We start from the raw sequence: 15278 nt of genomic DNA on the forward strand, positions 1-15278 counted from the left end.
CCTGCTCCTGCAGATTCACCTACTGTCTTTTCCCAAGCACCCATTTCCCTGTGTTCAACCATTTAGGCACTGAAAAGCTAATGTGCCTACAGTTCGTATGGATCCAATTATTGCTCCAGCTGCTATCAGACCACAACATTGTCTACATGATACTAGTTTTTCAGGAATACAGAATTAGAGAGTTATGTGATCATGAAGGTTCCCATCCACATTTCAAGGGGACAAATAGGAAGATGGACAATATGTAGCAAGGTTGGAGCTCCTATAGACAGTCTCTGTGGGCTAGATGTGAAGCTTTGAGGTACATCCTAGGCTGCAATAGAAGTCCCAAAATGACAGAGGCACTGTAAATGTGAATTACTGTCCAGTAAAGGCACAGACTAGATGCTGAACTAAAATGGAACCTGAAATATTAAGTCAAAGCAACACTCTTTTTCCTTACAGTGGTTTTGTGAGGGTATTCTATCAGACCCAGAGAAACAAAACTAAGACTGGCATTTGAGGCACAGAATAGAACTATATGGCTTGAACTTGAAATATTCTCCATGGGCTCATGCTTGATTGCCAGCTAGTGGTGATTTTTGGAAGGTTGCAGAACCTTAGCAGATGGGGCTTATTTGGAGGAAGTGGGTCATTGGGGGCATGGCTTTTAAGGTTATTCCTGTTCTCTAGTCCTATGCTTATTATTTTCTTATCCTTCATGAGTTGAAGACTATTCCCCATTAAATTCTCCTATACCATGTTTTTCTCAATGTTAATAGAGCTGGAACTATGAACTGAAATCTCTGAAACTGTGAGCCAAAATAAATTATTCTTCTCTATGTTGTTCTTAAGGAATGTTTGCCGTAGATGTGCAAAGTAACAGAAATAGCTAATAAGTGTTAGTCTTATAATACAGAATTAAGCCTGTATGATTTTAGAGGGGTATATAAGGAAGCCATTCTACATAGTGAGACCATTATTCCCAATTACTCCTTGAATGACCTTTGCCATGTTTCAAGGAACTTTACCTTAAGGCATCTACTTGCATTGCCTCTCTTTTTCTCCTTCAGTACTCTGTTGAATCCAGTAAATCTTCAAGGACACCCTGGCCTATTTTTACCTAACGTTGAATGGAGGTCAATGATTCTGAAATCTTTCCTAGGAATCATGACCTTTTCAGGGAGTCCTTTGATAGAAAGCACAATAAACTCTTCATAGGATTCCCAATCAACATCCGTATTCACTAGTTCATTTCATTGTAATTCAAGGTTAACCTTAATAAATAGAATTCCTAAGGTATAACATTCAATTTCCTCAGCATGGCATTTAGGACTTCTATAGTCTTCATATAGTTTCCCCCAAGTTTCATGTTTTACAATTCCAACTCATTGTGAAAAAGTAATTGTTATTCTAGTGGATATCAACAGGGATTAGTTTTTTTCCATAGTACAAATTAACTTAATTGTGTAAGAAAAAAGAAAGAATTTAAAAAACTCATAAAGAAACCAGGCATTAATTCTTTTATATTTATCCTTCTTTCACTGGACCACTACACACCAGTATCCATGGGATGAGGTTAAGCTTTCACTTAGCTATTGCAATGTTACAAATTAATATATACCAAATCCAAAGTTTCACTGTAGTTTCTCTCTCCAGTTAATTTCTTGGTAATATCTATGAAATAAGCTAGGCCAACATATAATGTAAAAGAACAAAGTTGCACACTGGATTAATGAAAGGTTTTCTTATAAAATAATTCCTTTTATTTCATACAAAGAACTGAAGACAAAAAGTATGATTTAAAAAGATTATTTGAGTATTTGCCCCAGGGGGTGGGAATTGAGGGTGGGGGGTGGGAGTGGGGTGGGTAGGTTGGGGTACATCGACAGAGAAGCAGGAGGAGGGGTGAGGGGATGGGGGTTTCTGGGTGGGGGATGGGGTAAGGGGATAACATATGAAATGTAAATAAAACATCCAATAAAAAAAAAAAGATTATTTGAATGAGCGAGACAACTCTTACTGCTAAGCCCAAGTACATGAGCTTGATCCCAGGGACCATAGAATGGAAGGAAAGAACTAACTCCTACAATTGTTCTCTGGCCTCCATAGTATTCTTGTGCTCATGAACATGTATGCAAATAAATATATGTTATGCGTATATGTAATTTATAAGAGGTGCTGAAGACAGGGATCAGTAGTTAAGAGCATGAACTGCTTTTACAAAAGACCATCCTAGGACTTACATCATTCAGCTCACTAATGCCTATAACTCCACTTCCACGGGAATTCAGCACCATTTTCTGGCTTCTTCAAGCACTGCCCTTACCTGTATAACCCACACCCAGAGACACATACATACCCATAATTTAAAATTAATAACTGATAATAATGATAATAATAATAACAATAAAGATTATTCAAAGAACCTAAGAAGATGACTCAGTGGGTAATAATGTTTGTTTTGTAAGCACAAGTACTTGAGTTTGAATCCTCAGTTCCCATGTAAATAGTAGAGCATTGCTGCAGATGCCTGTGATCCCAGCACTAAAGATAGAGGCAAGTGAGACAGGTGCCAGCCCAGCCAAAATCTACAGCTTACATTTCAGTAAGAAACTGTCTCAGCTGAAAAGATGGCTTGGTAGTTAAGATGCTTACTGCTCTTCCAAAAAACTTGGGTTTAGGTTCCAGAAACCATATGGTGGCTCATAAGCCCCTGTAACTCCAGTTCTGGGATCTGTTGCCTTTTTCTGGTTTCCAAACTCATACTCATAAATGAAAAAAAAATGAAAGATAGATTCTGCTCTGACATTCACTTGCTGGCTTTTGCCTATGCACTAATGCATACACGATACACACACACACACACACACACACACACACACACACACACACACACCAGAGAGGGAAGTGGTGCTGTAGAATTGTTTTACTCCACCTTTGACCATTCAGTTCCTGGATAAAAGACACACACAACCTCTATATTTACAATAAGCCTTAAACAGCATAAGAACTGGGCAGATATTAACCTTCTCTGCTATTAGAAATTACTTTCCTATCAATAACCCAGAATTACTACTTACTATCTTTCATCTGGGCTGCTCTTAACTCCAATTGGCCAGCTCTCAGGGCCATATTCTCTTAAATTTACCCAATTCATAGTGACTTCTTCATCCTCCTGGTTCTCCTCTGACCCTAAGTTGAGAAATACTTAATCTCACCTATGTCTTTTCTGCTCCACTGTAGGCTGTTGGGATCTTTATTTACAAATCACTAATAACTTAGGGGAACAGTCACATATTGTCACTTGGGTTTATAAGCTGACTCCAGGTCTTGGGTGACTGCACTTACTGTTACAATTCACAGCAAGACAGAATGGGGAGAGGGAGAAAGACTATTTGAGTATCATTTTAGTAGTAGATTATTATGTTTTTTTTTATTTTGATTCAAATAAGTGACTAGACTGTTATTCTGATTTGTATAATTCTGAAACAAAATAGTTCCAGAACGACATTTTAGCATGTTCTCCTATAAAAATATCTTTCTTTGAGCTATTAATTGATAAACATAGAATCTAATTGTTAAACCATATGTAACTGTGTCAAATTGCAGCATCTCCATAATAAAGTTTCTCATAAATGATATAACATAGTTTGTTATAACCAGATGTACTGTTTCTATGCTTCACAACTGAACTGTGCAGTAATTTGTAAAGACAGAAAAAGAAAAAAGTTCTTGCAATGTTCTCACTAAACTTACCTCATGTCCTTGACAATCAATATATTCATTGTACTATATAGGTGTATGAATGGTACCACATTATGCAAGAACTATGAGCAAGTCACATTTTAAAGTGAACATGTTTGCCACCTTTAGTTATGTCAAGATGAAGACACATGTGTATATATGTGTGTATATACACATGTATTTGTTACAAAAAAGAACCATAAGTGGTGAGAGTAGAACTTTTGAGCAATTGTGTTGCAGTTCTTACCTTGTCAGAATGGTATAAGCTTGTTTGGAATATGAGAGACAGAAAACTTTGAGCAAAGGAATTAGAAATCTTCATGCATCCCTCTGAAACAAATATTGAGAACTGATTGTGTTCTAACTCATAAAATTCTCCTTGTACTGCCACTCTATTATAGCTAAATCCAGGAGAAGGGTGAATAGCCAAGTAACTAGTCCCAAACTTGCTTTGAAACTCAAAGAACCTGATCTCAACAATCTCCGGACAGGAAACAATATGCAAGCCTTTCCCCATTGACTGTGAAGGGATAGTAGAAATAACTGTCCTTTTCCCCCTTTGGTTGATAAGAATAGATATAGAAGTGATCCAATTTCATGTTAATAACAAATCAATATCTATTAACAGAAAAATCCTACTCAGCACTGTGTTTTCATTGACTTGAAAATGGATACTCAGAACCATATGGCTAGAACTAAAGTCCAGCTTCTCAGCTGTAAGTTTGGCAACTATTAACATTATAATCAAAGAACTGAAGAAGTTAATTCATATCCATTCCTTATAATTGAAGATGTGCAATTTAAAATTCACTTTATAGTTATCACAAAGAAATCTGCATACATACATGTCATTTTGTTGGTAGCATATTGGAACGCTTGTATTTGCTTCAGCATTTGTCTTTGCAGATGGTTCCTAATTCAAGATGGGAAGGGGGAAAAGATTCATCTGTTTTCTTTTCAATTTGGCTTTTTTATATATCTTGAGGACACATAACATTCCCAAATGGCTCAGGATGAAGAATCAGTATTGTTGGCCTTTTTCAGCTGCTCATTTTATTTTTAATACCTTAGTTCTCAGTCATCTCATCTTCAGTGGAATAGAACTTCCTTGCTTCACTTGCCTAGTCTGGAATGTTTGAATAAATGCAAAGTTGCTTCTTGAGACAATAATAACTTTATTTTGAATGGTGGTGACCTTCCCTTTCATAATTTTAATTCATTACTTCCCAAGTCATTCCATTTGAATGTTGAGCCATTCATACTGTTGCACCTTTATCAAGCCCAAATCGTTGACTTCATTCTAACTTCTAAAACCAAATAGCAACAGTTAATTGTCTATCCATGTACAAATACAGTCTTGTGTTAACTAAGGTTTATAAGAATTTTTAATTATATATATATATATATATGTATATATGTACGTCTGCTTGTCTGTATGTGTACCACATATGTGTATGTGCACATATGTATATTTGCAGATGCCCCCAAGGGTCTAGAAGAAGATATTGGATTCCCTGAGGATAGAGTTATATGTGTTTGTAATCTGCCATGTGGATGCTGGAAACTGAACCCAGTTCTTCTATAAGAGCTCTTAATTTATGAGTCATTTCCCCAGCACCTTGTATAACATTTTCACCAATGATGGGTCACATTCATGAAGGTGGATCTCACAAGGTTATACTGATGAACCATTTTCACTTGTGTAAATATGCCATAAAGGAATCACTTAGCCACAGATTTCTCAGAATCTATCCCTGTAATAAAATATTTTATACACTTTTATTGAATGTTAGAATTTTTAGATTTATTAGTTTGATATTTTGACTTGTTTATTAATTAAAATGTCTGGATAAAATAATGTTTCGTTGTATAGACAAAAATGCCAATTTTCTTCTAGTTTGCTATTAAATTATCTTTTGACTCAAATTCTCCATTTGAAAAATAAGAATGTCTACTTCCAACTCTTACATACATACAAAATAGGTGCTTATGTTTTAAAAGCCAATTTAGTTAATAATTAATTCTTTACCAAATGAAGAAGTTTATAATCAAGAAACCTTGGTCAGTGACAAAGAAAAGATATATTATTTTAAAAATTAATGAGCATTTTCTCAGTATTCAGGAAAAGAGTAGTCTTTATCTGACTTAAATGACATCTTATCTGTGAAGCCAGCCTCCCCTCCCTCCAGCTTCAACCAACGTTTAGCCATCATGCATATTCATTTGTTTATCTAGTGATAATGGCTAAATTTTATGTTAAGATTTGATGTGTACTATTTGGCTTCCTATCTAAATAGTGAGTTACCAGAATTTCTAAGTTAGGGTTTTATTGCTGTGAGCAGAAACCATGACCAAGGCAACTGATAAAAAGCCAACATTTAATTGGGGCTGGCTTACAGGTTCAGAGGTTCAGTCCATTATCATCAAGGTGGGAGCATGACAGCATCCAGGCTTATGTGGGGTTGGAGTAGTTCAGAGTTCCACCTATTGTTCAAAGGCAGCTAGGAGAACAAGGATAAGGGTCTTAAAGCCCACAATCATGACACACTTTCTCCAACAAGGTCACTCCTAATAGTGATATTCCCTAGGCCAAATATATTTAAACCATACACAGAGAGAAATAAAGTTAAATACTATTATCCTAAGAACATGGTGAAGGATAAATCCATATAAATTTACATGAATTGGAAAGTTGAATATACTAGAGGATATGAGGCCCCCAACACATATACAGCAGAGGTTGTATAATGGTTAAATTTTAAATAAATGAATTAACTACATTTCCCAAAGATGATCTGAACAGACTCTATTGATTTGTTCCAGGTCATAAACACTGACAATTTAGAATGAAGCTGATTCAGCTTTCCTGGTTTCTTCTTGGAAGGTTGCTTCTAAACACACTATTAAGGCATCTCCTAAAAATATATTAAGAAAATCTCATAAGTCTTCATATGCAGAGCATACGTAAGTCTGTCATGTTGCAGTTTATAATATTGTGTGCACTGCTCTCTTAAGTAAGAGGATGTTTTCTACCACTGTTGCTCTCAGATGGGTTCCATAGATGGTCATTCATTTTTACTTTGAGTCATTTTCTGTAGAATCTCAAACACATCCTAACTATTCATGCAATTTTCAGAAAAGTTGTATTATTTAATTATCTATGTTTTTTCAGGGGATATTTTTATTAGTGTAGAAAAGAGAAAACTCCAATTTATTAAAATAAAACAAGCTAATTTTGTTAGAAAATAATAGTTTGACAATATACCAGGAAACAAGTTCCATTGTTATCTGAAAATAAGCAGGCAAATGAAAAAATACAACTAAAAAAGCGAAAATACATATTTTTATATCAGATTACTGACACCAGTCGCACAAAATCTGAGTCTAGGACATTGACACAGGCCACTGTTATTATAGAATAATCAAACTTACATAGCATCTGAGACTTGATGATGCCTAGACTAACCCTGATGTCATCTAAGGAAACACAAAGAAGAGCATAGGTGACACGGGGTAGCCATGTGTGTTTGAACTGTGCTCTGTCATCCTAGCAGTAGAGCAGAAATAGAGTTGTTTTGCTGAAACCCAGTTTTTGTCATTCTAAAGGTAATTTATACTGCCTCACCTCACCCTGCTTGTATAGATACCAAAGGAGCAATCAACTTAGGAATGAATGCCCATGATATTGGACCACTTCAGTTCTACTTCTTCTCACTGTCCCTGTTTATTTAGGAACCGAACCCTAAAAGCCCAGTTATTATTGGTATCCACTATATGAGAAATATATTGAATTCTAAAGTGCATGAAGTATATTCCATGTACATCCTTGTAATTCCATAGACATAAGTTGATTTGATTTCTTCAGAACTTCAGTTCCTATCACTAAAGTTAAAAGGATAGGATTAGGTATTTTCCTCAAGTTTTATAAATAGCTAACAGACTAAAATAAACATCTTATACTTTGTGTTTCCTACACTTTATTTTCCAAGATTTATCAATGCTAGACAACAGAGATGCAGAACTGCCACTGAGGGCATCAAAATCACTACTATCACCATTGCAGCAGCCCGAGCTGCCTCATGTTGGGGGGGGGCACTTTGTAATGGCACGTTCTGCTGCTCCAGTCTGTTGGTCAGGGTCTAGCGAGAGAGAGAGTGGGGACGGAGACGCGAAGAATGGAGACAAGACAGGGAGTCTGATCAAGTCTCTTCAAGTCTTGTTTATTGAAAGGAAATCCTGGGTATTTATACCCTTTACCACATGCCTTGCCCTCGTGGACAAGCACAAGTGCTGAAGGCACTACCTCATGTGCCTTGCAGCGTGGATATCACGTGCGCCTAGCTAGCAGCGTGGAGACCACGAGCGCCTTGCAGCTGGCGGTACTAAACGGCAAAACAAGATACGTGAGAAAAACAAGATGTTTATCAGAGTGTGCTCAGCTGTTGCGGGCTGTTGGAAACAAGTCTCTTGTCAGGGTATATGGCCCGAGATGGCTGTAAAGATGATAGCCGCTTTTGGCTAGGTGTCTGCTCCCAACACACCATCATCATTAGGGTTATAAAATATAGAAGAATCTGTCTCAAAGCAGATGTTTAGCATACTTGAGGATAGACTCTGACAGATCTGAGGGAACAGCTCAACTCTGATGCTAAATTTTCATAGCTTCATATGAATAACATTTGGTTTGAATAGGAAATGAGTCACCTGTCCCCATCCACACTGGTGTTGTTTGAACACTTGCTCTTCAGTTGGTTCACTGTTTAAGAAGACTGTGGGACCTTTGAGGTGAGAAGCATGGTGGAAAGAAGTGGGTCACTAGGTGTGTACCTTTGGAGGTTATAATCTGACCCAATTCTCCATCTAAATTTTCTGCTTCCCGTCTAAACTCAAATGTGAGAAGCACCTGCAGAATATTCTATAAGCACGTGGTTATGCATTGTGTAAGTATTATCTTTGTATTATGCTGATTTCTCTGTCCCCTTGTCTGGTTGCAATCCAGACATGACACTATAATGCTTATTCTAAGTATCTTCTGTCTTAATGTTGTGTAAACACTGCTCCTCCCCATTTATTCTCTGATTTGTCAATAAAAGATAGTCAGCCAATGGCTGAGCAGAGGAGAGAATAGGACTGGACTTCTGATCCCAGCCAGGGTAAGGGAAAGAGAAAGAGAAGAGAGGATTCCCCTGGAGGAAAGGGTCCAGGAGCCATCATGGGAACATTACTGGAGCAGAGAGAGCCAGATCAATACTAAAATGAAAGTATCTCAGGGATTGTGGCTGGGAGGTAGGCAGATTAGCTTAGAGGATTAAAATAAATTAATACTGCTCAGCTATTGTGCCATAAAGGTCGATTAAATAAATCTTACAGAATCTGTCTCATTTATTTGGGAGCTAGTCAGGATAAAGAAAAATTGTCACTTCAAAATTTGCTCTAACAATGTTCTCATCAGCAGCTCCACCATGTCTTCCCTATCATAATGGGGAAACCAAGACAAAATAGCATTCTTCATTACTTTTGCTGGGCATTTGGTCATAACAATGGGAAAAGTGAATATTAGAAAGATCTCCCTATATATTTATCTTTGCTTCTTAAGCAAGCCATTTCCATTCTTGACATCTCTTTTATCACATAAAAGTTAAGTTTATGATTACTACTTAAGTATTTAACAGCAATGATAAAAAACAACTTAAGTTAGTAATTGGAATTCTTCATATACTTTGCTCAACTTTCCTCATACATCATTTTTTTTTCATTTTCAGTCAACATAGTAGCATGCTGAGAAGTACTCTGACCTGTCTCCAAGCTCTCCTGCTGTCAACAGCAGAGGACTCCAGAACTGTCATGAAGAGAACATAAGTAATTCTTTTCTGTGTCTCATGTAAAAGATGAGCTATTACTTGTGTTTCAACTAATTGTCATTTTTTAGAGATAAAATGAGAAATCATATTTTAAAAAACTAAACAGACCCCATTTCTAGCTTTGACACTAATAAGTTCAAATATAAAAATGGGTTTCTTCCAGATCTAGAGCATGTGAAAGTGGTGTATAAAAATGTTGCTTGTGAGGTAGCTGTAACAGGAACAAAAGTCTGATCATGGTGCTCAGAACTCTAAATGCCAACCAACAGCAACCACTACCTCAAAAACACTACAGAGTGAAATATAAGAGCTTTTGCTATTTTCACCAGCTTATTATTGTACTCCTTAGATACTGAGGCTACATTCCATAATCTTTTATGTCTTACAGTTGAAGCCACAGCTTTGCCAATTGACTTGTGGTTTTCATAACACAACCCCTTAACACCCATTCTTGCTCCTATTCATGTTTCTTAGACCATGTGAAAACCTCATCTCTACCTTTTCTCCTCTTCTACTTTGTCCTTTCAAAACCAGAAGAGTTATGTCTGCAAATACAAACCATGCAGAATATTGACTAGAGAATGACATGAAATATATCTGCTAAAAACTAAAATCAATGTCACTAAAAAAGACTTAACTTATAGTTCATTGATCTAAATTTGAAAACTATTATTTGATTTCTGTTTATTATAGATGATAAATAATGACTCAGGAAAAGAGTAGTTTTCTAGAGAAGCCCTGGTTGTCAGAGAGTGTTGAAAGACAGACAGAACACAATAAGAAAGAGTCAGAACCGTTTAAAACTCTTATAGAAGGGTGCAATGCAAACAACCTAAATTTTCAGATTTGGTTTTATTATGTGTAAAGCAAATATAGTATGTATGGTCAGGAAACTTTATAATATTTTCTTAGAAGCTGGGATAAAATATTTAAAACCATGTAGAAATGATATATGAAAAATAGGAATTTTTGTATTGGTTATTTTATTTATTTACATTTCAAATGTTGTCTCCCTTCCCGATTCCTCCTCAACAATGTTTTATTTGAACAGATTAAGCTTATATCGAACAATTGCACAATTCTAGATAAAAATAGTAATATTTATATTAAAGTTATATATATATATATATGTGTGTGTGTATGTGCATATGTATATGTATGTGTGTGTATGTGTGTGTTTTCTTCACTCATGAAATATTTTAAATGATACATCTCAATATAGTTCATTATTACAGTGAATTTTGACATTTTTCCAAAGAAAGTATTTAGGTCATTTATAAAGTTTGTACCTCAGTTGTACCCACTTATGATATTTATGTTCAAAGAAAGCAGTTCTTCACACATAGCAATTTGTCTAACATATATTCTAAAATCTTCAGATAAATTTATAATGGGGTAAGAATATTTGTAATGCTATTAAGCAAGAACATCAGAAACAAGGACTTTCCAGTACCTGATAGTTCACACCATTGTCAATAGAACACTCTATGTCCTGGAAACAAGGCTCTTCAACAATTTTCAGAAAAAGAACATTTGTTCTCAGTATAAATACATTTCAGTTAAACACACACACACACACACACACACACACACACAGTCCTGTATTGTCACAAGAAAAAGTATGCCCTATAATGAAGTCATGCTCTTTGTCTCCTATCACAAATTGACATCATTGTTTGCCTCCTTTGAGCTATAGCTGAAAAATACTTTTTTTGTTTCACTATTTATTACTAAATAGTAATGGATATTAGTTTCTTCTAAGTACATCTGAATCACACTCTCTTTTTTAAATTTACCCACTATGATATACCTACCTACAACATATATCTCTGAATGAAGGCTTTACTTGTTCATTTTTAACACCAGAAACAAAGACAAAGCATTTGTCTAGATTTTCCACATACAATAAATCTATACATTGAAAAAGAATATAAAATACATATTTTATGTAGAAACTTGATTTATCTTTTCCCAAAACACTAAAACTCTAAAAATTAATGGAGCATTGCAATAGCATACATTATCTAGCACAAGATATGGAGATTCATAGTACATTAAGAGAATAATCTTATTGTGGTCCTTAGTCAAAAGTCTAATATTGTCTCTGTGTTTTCTAAAAGTTGTTCCAGCATTGCAGTGTTTAGAGAATGCTGAGATGATAAGCTATACATTAGACCAGGTGAAGTGCTCAGAGCTAAGGCAAAGATATTCAAAAATGAAACCTATATCATGATGTGTAGACCCTTTCTAAACTATCCTGTATACATCCTCAGAAAATGGCGACTAAAACTAGTGTCTTTGACAAAAGACATATCCTCATCAGTACATTCTCCAAGAGTGGTTCTGTTGGTGTTTCACCCAAACTCTCAAGGTTAACCAGCCACTTCACCTTACAAACTATGTTACCATGAGCTGTCTGCTTATATTAAGGTTCTTGGTATGAAGAACCTGACCACAGTTAATTTCAACAAACCAAGTACTTCTATGATTACTAAGTATGCAGAAGACAAGGCCTGAGGAAAATGGAAAGTCCCCATGGAATCTGTTCTCATTTCACTTAGCTGATAACAAGTGAGAGATCATATAATTATGTCCCCTCTCTCCTTAGCTATATATGGTTTTGTCTGGGTCACTTTAGAAAGCAGTCCAGAAGTTTGATGTTTTCTTAAGCCAAATAAGGAAAACAGAAGAAAATGCAATTCCGGAAATGCCATCACTAATGGGAAAGCTATAAGGGCTCAAAGCTGACTTGGAAAAGCAGTTTGCAGCCCTCTCTTCTCAGGCTCACTGATGATATAGACAGATCCACAAAGTAAAAGCAGAGGTCATTGTTAGCCCCTTGCTGTGATTTCCTTTAAGTCAAAAATAGCACTCTTTGTTTCTGATTGCTTATGAAACAACACACAAAAGAGTTTTAATTACTTGATTGGTATTGTGACTAGAGAGACAGCTGAAGTGAGAAAAATAACAGTATGAACCAAAGAAGAACACAGTAACTCAGTATGGGCTCTGAACATGATTTCTAAAATCACATGATGCAGCAGAGAAAAGCTCTTCACTCAGAGAATTCATTTACAACAAATAACACAAGAAATGTGAATAAAAACAAAAGGGAGGTAGGGAATTAACAGTCGGAAAGTGTCCTATCTAGGGTTACAATTGCTTTCATGAAACACTATGTCCAAAAGCAACTTGGGGACAAGAGGATTTATTTGGCTTATCATGAATCAAGGTCACTGAGGGAAGCCAAAGCAGAAACTCAAACCAGGTGGGAACCTGGAGTCTAGAACTGATGCACAGGTCATGGAGGGGTGCTGTTTACTGGGTTGTTCTTCTTGCCTTATTAAACCTACTTTCTTTTAGAACCTGAGACCTTCTGCCCAGGGATGGCACAATGGGCTGGGCTGTCTCCCATAAATCACTAATTTAAAGAATGCCCTACAGCCTGCATACAGCCCCATCTTATAGAGGCGTTTTTCTCAATCGAGGGTCCCTCTACTCAGATGACTCTAGCTTGTGTCAAGTTGACATTAAACTAGCCAGCATAGAAGATGTGTTAGGGAAACGTGATCCACTTGGAGATGGAATGTTGACAATGGAACCTGTGTTGAATGTGGCTACATAGAACCACAGCTGAGCTCTTTGTGCAATGACTCCATTCTCTCTTAATAAACTAGAATTTTGTTTCATTTCAATTATTGGAGAGCCAAGTAACCTCTGTATATTTAGGGGACAGTAAAATGAAAGCATTAGTATCACTATTTGAAAATGTTATGGTTTTATGAAAAATGAAGAAAAAAAAACAGAGATGGAAACCAACAGAGATATGTTCACTTTTGGGTGCCACACATGGCTGTCCCATATTTGACTGGTTAATTTGCAGAATATTTTTTAATTACTTTTATTTTTTTACAGTCCAATCATTACCCTCCTCCTAGGATTCCCCTCCTACAATTCCTTATCCCATTCCTCCCCATCTCCAAAAGGATGTCTCTAACCCCCAACATCCTCCACCCCTGCCAGGCCTCCCCACTTCCTGGGGCCTCAATTCTCTTGAGTGTTAGGCATGTCTTCTTTCACTGAGGCCAGATCAGGCAGTCCTCTATTTGCAGAGTACTTTATATGAACTATTCTATTAACCTTCACAATAACTTGGTAAGATATGTCTGTTTGTTATTATCTATAATTAATAAGGAAATGGTCCCAGAGGAGTTATATAATTAGCAAAATAGACTCTGAATGTCAGAGTTTAGTGGTCAACTAAGATCCACTTGCCTTTGGGAAACTGCCTTCTCCAGGGGGAGGATCTTGGCATTCTAGAGAGTGGTGGGCACCAAGAGAATTTTAAATTTGATGAAGTGGAAATTTCTGGTTTCTTTGGAGACTCAGTTGTGTCATATGATGTTTTTCTGGAAACTGTCTTATGAGAGGATGTCTTGCTGAGAAGAGAGACGTGGTGTTTTTCTGGAAGCTGTCTTGTGAATGGGCATGTGATGTTTTGCTGGAGCAAACACTTGAGAGCGCATGTGATATTAAGAAAGAATATAAATATAACCCTATAGAGAGTGAGAAACATTATTGCCTTGGTTAATCTTGCAACACTTTACTGGTCTTTGATGATCTTCATTTGTCATGACTTCATAAAAAGAAAAGAGCCAAAGAAATTTTGCTGCTTCTGGCTGCTTCTGCAGACTTGTGCCAATTCAGCAGAGTATCGAGATTGCTTCTGGATTGATCCACTGCTACTGGTTTGTGTTTGGTGCTTACAATTAGACTGGACTACTGCTACTGCTACTTTTAAACAGATCTACATCCCTGTTTCCTATTAACCTTACTTCTTCCCTACCTTTGGTGAGTTGGTTAGAAGGGAGATTGAAGTGTTTAAGAACCCTTATTAAAGTAGGTTTTGAAAAGTTAACCTTACAGTTTGACTTTTTACTTTAATGAGGCTGAATTGTCTTTTAAGCCTGAGTTGTTCTTCCTAAAAAGCAGACCAGTCTCACTGCTGCACTGAGCATTTTTAGAGGTTCTTGGCACAGGGAAATAAAAAAAAATAAATAGCTTGTTTGGAAAGAATATTGAGCTTCAGAAATAAATAGAATAGATAGTTTTAAATGGAGGAATGAAAATTTTAGCATCCAATTTTCTTGCCTTAGGTGGTAAATAAATAAGCCAAATTCTTCTCATATCCCAGAACCCACGTTTTTAGTAATGAACCACTCATGCCTTTATTATTTCATCGTCTTAATTAATACTGAGAATATCTGAGAAGAGCCTAAGATAATAATGGCCCCTCAGATTTATATAGATTCCCACATAGTTCACAGAATCATTTTGATGCAGTTGCAGGCCCAGCATGGTCATGCCTCACCTTTGAATAGAAAGAGCTAAGGATTCTCATGTTGTCTGATCATACAAACATCATATAAGATCATAACTACTACTTTTCTCATACCTTAGCCTGACTTTATAATCAAACTTCTTAATACTTCATTGTTTTTCATTGATGGAGTGGTCTCACATGTGAAGTCTTCCTTTGATATTAAAGAGTTACAGACCCAGAAAGATAATCTGCTTCACCAATAGTTAGAGTGTTACAAGCCAGTTTTCCAATCCTTACTCCAGAATACTTTGGTTGAATGTACCTCCTTGTGTGAGAGAAAATTCCTCTTAAATATTTAGTACAATTTT

This window comes from Grammomys surdaster, unplaced genomic scaffold (assembly GCF_004785775.1).
Source record: "Grammomys surdaster isolate TR1022 unplaced genomic scaffold, NIH_TR_1.0 223, whole genome shotgun sequence".
NCBI lineage: Eukaryota > Metazoa > Chordata > Mammalia > Rodentia > Muridae > Grammomys > Grammomys surdaster.